We start from the raw sequence: 8,706 nt of genomic DNA, 5'->3' as shown, positions 1-8,706 counted from the left end.
GGGAAAGCCATTTCCTTTCTCTAGGCTCAGAGAATTGGGGTCTAGACAACAGGAGAAGAGGTATAAGCACAAAACACTCACTGCCTCCTTGTCAGGAGGTAAGCTGGACTCAGAATTGAGAGCTGGGACAAAGGTTGATTTCTACTCCAGACAATCATGGGCTATCCTAAAGACAAAGAGGTGTCACGAGATGACTGACACGTGGCTTGGGCTTGTAGAATTGAAAAGCAGACACAAACCCTTCACATTTTCTCTTCAAGTTCTCCTTCACTTTTTCTTTTTTCTCTAAAGCCTCCTTAAATCATACAAAAATGTATGTAGTTGTGCTTCACAGAGCTGAAGAGTGGCTTCTCCTCTGCTTGTGAACTGCAGCTAAAGAAAGGAGTGACCCCAGCCTGAGATGTGGGTGAAATGCAGCTCTATCAGAACTGGGGAACATAATCCACAACACAGGTGTAAAATTGAATTCCAAGGTACTGATTGAAGGCACTCTAGCCAGTCTGAGCATGGCAAACATGGCTCTGGCAAACCTTGCCCTTCTCCCCATTTCCTCTGCCTTGCTAAAAACCATCAGATTACATTCCTAAAGCTACTTACGGAGGTCTATTCCCTTACTTGGCCACTTCCTCCTCCTGAGGCTGACTACCAAGGTCCATCGACCAAAGTATCAAAGCCCAGCAATCAAAATCCCCCTTGGCTTGCCTAATTAACAATACCCACGAAAATTACATACCTCATCCTAACACAGGGGTTTCCTCCTTTAACTTTTATAAAATGCCATTTTCCTGTGGGCCATATCTGTCTCCTCTCTAACCAGAGTCAATCATATCCCCACTCTGGGACAAATAATCCTGCCCCCCCTCTCCTTTGTTCTTTCCTCTTTCCCCTTCACCCTCTATCTCATGTCTTCTTAATTCCTTGCCCCTTTCTCCTTTGATCAAATAAATCTCCTTTGTGCTAAGAACTGGGTCTTGGGGGTCCTGAGCCAATATTGATCCTTACACTGATGAAGACCAAAAAAGAGGTTGATATTGATAACACATAGGAAATGGTCTCTATTGTCCTTCCTGCTCAGATGGGAAAGGGTCCTGGGACTCAGAAACCCAGGGACTACACAGTTCTGAGGTAGGGCAGTGTCCCAAGGGAAGGGCATCAGGAGACAAGGGAGCTCAGGAAGCTACAGCTCTGAGAGGAAGTCTCTTCAGCAGAGCATAGGGGAGGGACTCGGGAGCCTCAGTCTTGCTCCTTTTTTTCCTTTCTTCCCTCCTCTTCACTGCTTCTTGGCTTCTTCTGATGAGATAGTTACACCAGGCAGTGAATCTTAGAAAATATATTTATTCGAGGGTCCAAGGTGTGAAGGGTTGAATCCAAGAGTGACTGCCTATACTTCCAGGAGAGAGCAGATAGCAGGGAATTGGACAAAGCTCAGTGTTTATATAAGGGTTCCTGTTGGGTGGAGCTTTCTAGGGTACAGATTTCCAGGGTGAGGATTGGTGGGATTTCAAGTCCTGAGCTTGGGGGAACTCAGGGATTGGTGAGTTTTCCTGCTCAGGGAATGGTGGGTTTCTGTAGGAAGTTCAGGGATTGGTGGCCTTTGTTCAGACTTTTCACCTAAAATTGCATAATTTAGGGAGTGTCCTATTGAGGAATTGATGACTTCTGTGACAGATACAGAAGCTGGAAACCTTTATGACAGTTAGGGAGGTCTAGGAGAGGAGCCCAGTGGCTGGAACTCCTCAGGTGGGGGCTGGTCCTCTTTCCTGCCTTGAGAGTTTACACACTTTACAAAGTATACAAAGTTTACTTTACGAAGTCTACTGCAAGGGCAAATAGGCAACAGTCTCAGTATCCCACTAAGAAACTTGGAGGAAGGGAACCTAATAAGAGGTTTGACTTAATAGGTCAAACAGGAAGAATGCCTGCTCCAAAAATATGCTAAAAATCACAAATGGAAAAACTACTTTTCTTTTTTCAATGTCCACATGTTACACTAGAGCTTTGTTTTTGGACTTTTCTTATCCTTCATCCAGTTCCTGACAATGAATGTGCTCAGTTTCCCACCTGTATGAAGAAACATTTACCGCCTTATTTTCTTGGTGAAGGCCTCAGTTGCCCTTGAGAAGACAGTAGGATGGGAGTAAAAACAGCATGTTGGAGGATAACTTAAATCCAAAAATGTGTTATTTTTATAAATTAATTTCTCAACTTATTTTTAATATGTGTTAATAAATAGAAGCAAAAATGTATCACTATTTTAAGGTGACTACAGATATAATATATTCCAAATCAGCTATTGCAAAACTATACTAATTTAAGTGACTTGTGAAGTATTTGAAATTATGTATACTTAGGCAAAAAACATTTTTTAATGCCACCTTTCTGTTCACCTCCACATGATTTTCTGTTGTAGGTGGGACATCTCCTTTCTGAAATCTGAAATGCCTTGACCTCCTATGAAGAGTAACAGCCAGAACAAATGTCCACCACACCCTGCATAAAGTCACTTTCAGGCTTGGTGTGTAAAGTGTGCCTTCCCAGAGACATCACACTTTCATTCTGTGTATGTGAATATCCCAAAATGCAAAAAGAAAATATAATCTGAAATACAACTCATTTGAGTCTTTTTTTTTTCCAGAGGAGATAGTCAATAAGAACCTCACACCAAGGACTCAGAAGCTGACAGAACAATCTGTGACCTTCTGGGCAAAGGTCAGGAGGAACTTAGTAAAAGCTGTCTTGCTAGATGAGAAATCTATGCAAAATGCTTCTGAGGAGTGTGGATGGATGCTTAGAAGTACAGCGTTGTTATCTGGATAGTTGTAAACATCACAAGAAGGAACTCTTTATGAGACAGGATGTGGAAAGTCTGAGTACTGAACTCTCCTACAGCATTTAAGATTCTTGGAATTTGGCAACCTGTCTATTCTACATATTGGGTCACACTGGAGTAGGCTTATTTGTTTAGTTCTTAAAGTGATTGCCATATTTGCTTGGCACTCTACTTCTTGAGCTTTGTTTAAACGTTTGAAAACGTCTAATTTTTTAAAAAGTTTCTCTTGGATGATCAGATGTAAACACATGAAGATAAAATCTGCCTACACATCATTAATGTTCTGCAGCAAAAGAATCATGTGCAGGTGCCTTATTCAATTTGACAGTAAACATTCCCAACAGTATGCTTTTAGGGCAGCCCTGAGTTACTGTAGTTATGCTGAGTAGAGCGGTCCTAGCCTCCAGACAGTGCATTATTCTCTAGTGGAAAAGAGAGGTTGCTACAATTTAAATTTACCTTCCATCTTCCGTGGTTTACAATGGGTATTCCTCTTTTTTATTTAATTTTACTTTGGGAAGTTAAAAGTTGTAGCAGAATCTCATTTATATTAGGAAATAAAGCAGCTAGCCCACGATAACATAGCTAGCTCAGATCAGATCAGAACCAGTTTACAAGCAAGGCAAGATGCGAATCCAAGTCTTTCCAAGATTCTTCTTCCTTCAGCAGCAGATGTGGGCTTTTACCTCAGGGTAAAAGTGTCAGAGTGTTTAATTTACTGCTCTTATACCTCAGTGGAAACTGACTGAATTTCAATTCTTATTAACCACAGAGAAAGAATTGTGCTATAACTAGGATATAGCAGAAGATAGCTTACTATTGCTTAGCTCGATACCCTTCTCTGTACCTTTAAGTAACAGGAACATGCTGAATGGGAGCTTTTCTGCCCAAAGAGTTTCCCATGTCCTTCCCTAAATCAATTCATCTCATGCAGCCCAACAGCCATCTTAAGCGTAGCTTGTGTCTGTAAAGGTAGAAGTTTCTTTAGACCTTTTCTTTTCATGATCGATGAAGTATTCCTTTCCCCTCAGCGGACAGTCACCTGCCCCAAGCATGGTCAGACCTGTCTCTATAAGCAAGGAGTGGTCTAGAGGGCCAGGTGTCTCTTGGCAGGGACATAACACATATTGCTCTTTCTCTACTTCCATTGTTGGGTTCTTTTTGATGAACTAAAGTATAAACTTCTCTCCAAATATTATTATGTCTGTTTCTAACAAATGTTAGGTCTGTTGTTCAGAATCAAATGTACAGAATAAGTCATAGAGATTTTTGTCTGGATGTTAATTGGCTGCATTGGTAATATGTCTGTATCATATAGACATTAACATTATCTACCAGATGCTAACATGGCTGTTGACAAAAGAAAAACACAAATAAACCAGTTATATGATGCTGTAGCCACAGCTTTGTTTTTCCTAATGAGGTTATATATATTTTCTAAAGCAATAAAAAGTATTTTGTGCTTCATAATTACTTCCGTGTGGATGTTTTCTTCAGATAAGTTCTTAATCCTCATTTTTGAGACAACAAATCTAAAAATTAAGTTTGCATTAAAGATTTTGACCTAAAAATCCTCACTTTTCTATTAAATTATGTCATAGCAACCACAGCCAATTAAGGAATTATTAATAGGTAAATTAATTTTATGTGCATATTTTGTATACATATGATCACTAAATTAATAGTAGAATTTGGCTGTTTTATCTGTCAGTAAAATAATAGATTATTTAAAATCAAGAAAATGTTATTATTAGGTATTTTCTTAGCTGTGCCTATAACATAAACATGATCAAATATGAATCACTTGGATTGAAGATGTTCCAAGGAATACCTTGCTCTGTTGGTTGAAGGAAAACTAACTTTTATTAGACAGTCCTGAGAAAGACGTAATGGAATACAAGCACTAACCTGCACGCTCTGTAATTGCTTTAGATGTTCCAAGGAATGAAAGATTGATAGAGGCTCCGTTAGAGGGGGTGTATTCCAGCTGAGCCTTAAAACAAAGGTCAAGTTTGAATTGATAGAGGTGAGAAAAGAAGACATTGCAGATGAGAAGGGCAGCTTGAGGGAAATCCCAAGGGTGCCAGCAGCGGGGTAAGCATTTTCATGTTTGTGAGAATAGCGTAATCCCAGGTGCTCTCATCTAAATGACTCAGGCACAGCTCTCAAAAATTTCCATCTCCTTCTGATTTTGTACCTCTTGTTCTTGCGTCCTTGTTAGAGCATTAATGGTAGTAATGTTTATTAGAAAATATTGCATGTCAATGATATGTCACTGAACTCTTGCATGATGCCTAGCTAATCTGCACTTACAGTCTTCAATATCAACACATGTGAGTAAACGGTGTTCATAAAAGTAGGGCTCCACTACTTGCCATTCAAACAGTAATCTATACATAGCATGATGAAGAGACAAGGTCTTTGGCATATTAAGGTTTCTCAGCCAGATTTAGGGGATGAGGGCAAGAAGAACTGTGCAAGCAAAACGATGAAGATTATTTTTCCTTTCGGATATTCAAAACATTCTCTGGGTTTCTTGAGGCAAAGCTCTTCTTTTGTATTTAAATGACCAAGTGGCAAGTGAGGATGCCTGGGGATTGATGCTGGAAACACAGGCACAACAAGGCGTTTTTGTTTGCCAGCAACAAAACACTATAGTCATTCGAAAACTTATGTTCAAGGCAAAAACAAGTCAAGTAAAAACTTATCCATCAAGAGAACTGAGAAGAATGGGTTTGTAAAAATTTGCCCTGTAGATGTACGGTGGGTGAAAAAAGAATTTGGTGCTTCATGAAGTAATCTTTTGATTTTTAAAAGTTTTATACACAGTGGTGTTATGATTACATATATTAGTAATTTAGAAACAATGGGTATATGTAGAATAACTACAAGAAACCAGTATATTAGGTTGCAGTTTGCAAAGTTGAATCAGTCCCACACAGAAGCTTATTGTGCTCAGCCTTGACATATCAGGACTTTGGGGAGGGAGGCTTGGGGAATATTTCCCTCTATTCACTATACTAGATGCTTATACATTTGATGAGCATGATAGCTTAGATGTGGCTAAATGTGGTTTCTTTTTGTTATTTATTTACTTTTATTAGATATTTTCTTTATATACATTTCAAATGCTATCCCAAAAGTTCCCTATACCCTCCTTCCTCCTTGCTCCCCTATCCACCCACTCCCACTTCTTGGCCCTGGTATTCCCCTGTACTGGGGCATATAAAGTTTGCAATACCAAGGGGCCTCTCTTCCAAGTGATGGCCGACTACATATGCAGCTAGAGATCTGAGTTCTGGGGGTACTGGCTAGTTCATATTGTTGTTCCACCTATAGGGTTGCAGACCCCTTCAGCTCCTTGTGTGCTTTCTCTAGCTTCTCCATTGGGGCCCCTGTGTTCCATCTTATAGATGACCGTGAGCATCCACTTCTGTATTTGCCAGGCACTGGCATAGCCTCATACAAGACAGCTATAACAGGGTCCCTTCAGCAAAATCTTTCTGGCATATGCAATAGTGTCTGGGTTTGGTGGCTGATTATGGGATGGATCACTGGGTGGGATAGCCTCTGGATGGTCCATCCTTTCTTCTTAGCTCCAAACTTTGTCTCTGTGACTCCTTTTCATGGGTATTTTGTTCCCTATTCTAAGGAGGAAGGAAGTATACACCCATTGGTCTTCCCTCCTTTTGATTTTCTTGTGTTTTGCCAATTGTATATTGGGTGTTCTACGTTTCTGGGCTAATATCCACTTATCAGTGAGTGTGTATCTAATGACTTCTTTTGTGATTGGGTTACCTCACTAAGGATGATATCCAGATACATCCATTTGTCCAAGAATTTCATAAATCCATTGTTTTTAATAGCTGAGTAGTACTCCATTGTGCAAATGTACCACATTTTCTGTACCCATTCTTCCCTTGAGGGACATCTGGGTTCTTTCCAGCTTCTGGCTATTATAAATAAGCCTGCTATGAACATAGTGGAGCATGTGTTCTTATTAGCAGTGGGAACTTCTTCTGGGTATATGCCCAGGAGAGGTATTTCTGGATCTTCTGGTATGTCCAATATTCTGAGAAACCTCCAGACTGACTTCCAGAGTGGTTGTATAAGCTTGCAATTCCACCAGCAGTGGAGGAGTGTTCTTCTTTCTCCACATCCTTGCCAGCATCTGCTGTCACCTGAATTTTTGATCTTAGCCAATCTGACAGGTGAGAGGTGGAATCTCAGGGTTGTTTTGATTTGCATTTCCCTGATGATTAAGGATGTTGAACATTTTTTTCAAGTGCTTCTCAGCCATTTGGTATTCCTCAGTTGAGAATTCTGTTTAGCTCTGTACCCCATTTTTAATGGGGTAATTTGAATTTCTGGAGTCCAGCTTGTTGAGCTCTTTGTATATATTGGATATTAGTCTCCTATCAGATTTAGGATTGGTAAAAATCCTTCCCAATCTGTTGGTGGCCTTTTTGTCTTATTGACAGTGTCTTTTGCCTTACAAAAGCTTTGCAATATTATGAGGTTCCATTCTTGATCTTACAGTGCAAGCCATTGCTGTTCTGTTTAGGAACCTTTCCCCTGTGCCCATATCTTCAAGGCTTCTCCCCACTTCCTCCTCTATTAATGTCAGTGTCTCTGGTCTTATGTGGAGATCTTTTATCCACCCAGACCTGAGCTCTGCACAAGGAGATAAGAATGGATCAATTCACATTCTTCTACATGATAACCACCAGTTGTGCCAACACCATTTGTTGAAGATGCTGTCTTTTTTTCCCACTGGATGGTTTTAGCTCCCTTGTTAAAGATCAAGTGACCATAGGTGTGTGGATTCATTTCTGGGTCTTCAATTCTATTCCATTGATCTACCTGTCACTGTATCAATACCATGCAGTTTTTATTACAATTAGTCTGTAGTACAGCATAATGTCAGGCAAGGTTATTCTACCAGAGGTTCTTTTATTGTTGAGAATAGTCTTTGCTATCCAGGATTTTTAATTTTTCCAGATGAATTTGCAAATTGTCCTTTCTATCCCAGTGAAGAATTGAGTTGGAATTTTGATGGGGATTGCATTGAATCTGTAGATTGCTTTCAGCAGGATAGCCATTTTTACTATATTAATCCTTCTGATCCATGAAAATGGAAGATCTTTCCATCTTCTGAGATCTTCTTCAATTTCTTTCTTTAGAGACTTGAAGTTTTTATCACTTCCTTAGTCACACCAAGGTATTTTATATTATCTGTGACTATTGAGAAGGGTGTTGTTTCCCTAATTTCTTATTCAGTCCATTTATCCTTTGTGTAGAGAAAGGCCATCAATTTGTTTGAGTTAATTTTATATCCAGCTACTGCACTGAAGCTGTGTATCAGGTTTAGGAGTTCTTTGGTGGAATTTTTAGGGTCACTTATATATACTATCATATCATCTGCAAATAGTGATATTTTGACTTTTTCCTTTCCAATTTGTATCCCCTTGACCTCCTTTTGTTGTCAAATTGCTCTAGCTAGAACTTCAAGTGCTATATTGAATAGGTAGGGAGAAAGTGGGCAGCCTTGTCTAGTCCCTGATTTTAGTGGGATTGCTTTGAGTTTCTCTCCATTTAGTTTGATGTTGGCTACTGGTTTGCTGTAGATTGTTTTTATTATGTTTAGGTATGGGCCTTGAATTCCTGATCTTTCCAAAACTTTTATTATCATGAATGGATGTTAGATTTTGTCAAATGCGTTCCCAGCATCTAACGAGATGATCATGTGGTTTTTTTGTCTTTGAGTTTGTTTATATACTGGATTACGTTGATGGATTTCCATATATTAAACCATCCCTGCATCCCTGGGATGAAGCCTACTTGGTCATGATGGATGATTGTTTTGATGTGTTCTT

Source organism: Mus musculus, chromosome 4 (assembly GCF_000001635.26).
Source record: "Mus musculus strain C57BL/6J chromosome 4, GRCm38.p6 C57BL/6J".
Taxonomy (NCBI): domain Eukaryota; kingdom Metazoa; phylum Chordata; class Mammalia; order Rodentia; family Muridae; genus Mus; species Mus musculus.
The sequence above is the reverse complement of the archived record's forward strand: the minus strand, read 5'-3'. Positions refer to the sequence as shown.